Here is a 2,101-nt window from a genome sequence, read left to right as displayed (position 1 = left end):
CGGGCTTTAGGGTACGTGTACACGGGCTTTAGGGTACGTGTACACGGGCTTTAGGGTACGTGTACACGTGCTTTAGGGTACGTGTACACGGGCTTTAGGGTACGTGTACACGTGCTTTAGGGCACGTGTACACGTGCTTTAGGGTACGTTGTTGCCACATTAAACATTCTTGATCTAAAAACATAATTAATGTTTTTTCATCAAGATTTCAAACTCCCTCTAAAAAACCTAATTAATAAATTAAGAAGCTATTAAATCAACTAAAAGTTATCGTACAGCTGACATCATGTGTTGAAATAACGTTAATTAAAAGACGTTATTTGAACGTTAATTCAACGTCACTTGTTCGTAATGGCAGTGATCGAATTTCACGATTAATTCGATACATTGTAAATGGTGATACGATTTATTTATCGTTATCGTGCGCACTGTATGCAAGAATAATATACAATAATAATACAAGGTGTCTGTATTGAGTATACAAGTTAAGTACAAAGACTACGATGTGTCTGTATTAAGTATGACAGTAAAGTATAAGTATACAAGGTTTCTGTATTAAATTATATTAGGTACAAACAATACAAGGAGTCTGTATTAAGTATAGCAGCAAAGTACAGAGAATAAAAGGTGTCTGTATTAAATATATAAGTTAGGTACCTACAAACAATACAAGGTGTCTGTATTAAATTTAACGGTGAAGTACAAAGTATACAATGTGTTTGTATTAAATATAACGGTAAAGTACAAATAATACAAGGTGTCTGTATTAAATATAACGGTTAAGTACAAATAATACAAGGTGTCTGTATTAAATATAACGGTAAAGTACAAAGCATATAAGGTGTCTGTATTAAATATAACGGTAAAGTACAAAGCATACAAGGTGTCTGTATTAACCTCGAGTTTCATCTCATTATGTACACAAAACACGCACTCTGAACACACACCAACGCCTGTCTCTTNATTGCTACTTGGCCAGTACCACTGGCCTTAACGTAAGTCTTTATACTATCCGAAATAATCGGATAAATAATAATTAGTCTTTATCCTATCCTTGCACTTCTTGCAGATCAACACGCTAACCGACAGGAGAATACAGACGATCAAATACGAAACTTTTATTCATTAAACTACGATAAGATAAACAGAGTTCGTGGGTTGAAGTCAGGGCAAGACTTCGGAGGTCTCTCTGTATGACTTAAAACTATCACAGACACTAAAAGTACACAATGGGTCAAAACTATATCATAAAAACTAAAAAGATCTCTACGTATCTATAGCTAAACAGGTTAACATCACACTAATATATTACAGGTCACAATGAAACACAACGATATTGGTCCTATATAAAAATATATGATATAGAGCTACTATTATATAATATTTACTATACTATAAAATATATATATACATACTATAAATATGTATGTAAAATATATATACTATACTTTAAAAAATACTATAGAGCTACTATTCCGCAATTCAGAGTGCATCCGGCCATTTGATTGAAAAATTAGATCAGTACCTGTCTCTTATACACATCTAGATGTGTATAAGAGACAGACCAACAGCAGCACTAACAGCAGCACCAACAGCAGCACCAACAGTCAACAACAGCATCAACAGCAGCACCAGCAGCAGCACTAACAGCACCAGCAGCACCAGCAGCACCAACAGTCAACAACAGCACTAACAGCACCAGCAGCACCAGCAGCACCAACAGTCAACAACAGCACCAACAGCACCAGCAGCAACAGCAGCAACAACAGCAGCACCAGCAGCAGCACCAGCAGCACCAACAGCAGCACCAGCACCAGCACCAGCAGCACCAGCAGCAACAGGTGTGCAGGCGTCCCGTTACCATGTACGGTACCGATGCACGGGCGCCGTTTTCTGTTCGATTTTCTGCCTCGTTTTCTGTTCAGATTTTTATCGTCGATGGCAGACTGAAATAAACTGCGAGCGTTGGGACAACTGGGATATAGAAGTAACTTTTGGTCGTAAGTAAACTGTTGACTGAACCAGCACCTCACCAGCAGCAGCAGCAGCACCTCACCAGCAGCAGCAGCACCTCACCAGCAGCAGCAGCACCTCACCAGCA

The sequence above is a fragment of the Hyalella azteca genome, unplaced genomic scaffold (genome assembly GCF_000764305.2).
Source record: "Hyalella azteca isolate HAZT.00-mixed unplaced genomic scaffold, Hazt_2.0.2 contig15624, whole genome shotgun sequence".
In the NCBI taxonomy this organism is placed as follows: domain Eukaryota; kingdom Metazoa; phylum Arthropoda; class Malacostraca; order Amphipoda; family Hyalellidae; genus Hyalella; species Hyalella azteca.
The sequence above is the reverse complement of the archived record's forward strand: the minus strand, read 5'-3'. Positions refer to the sequence as shown.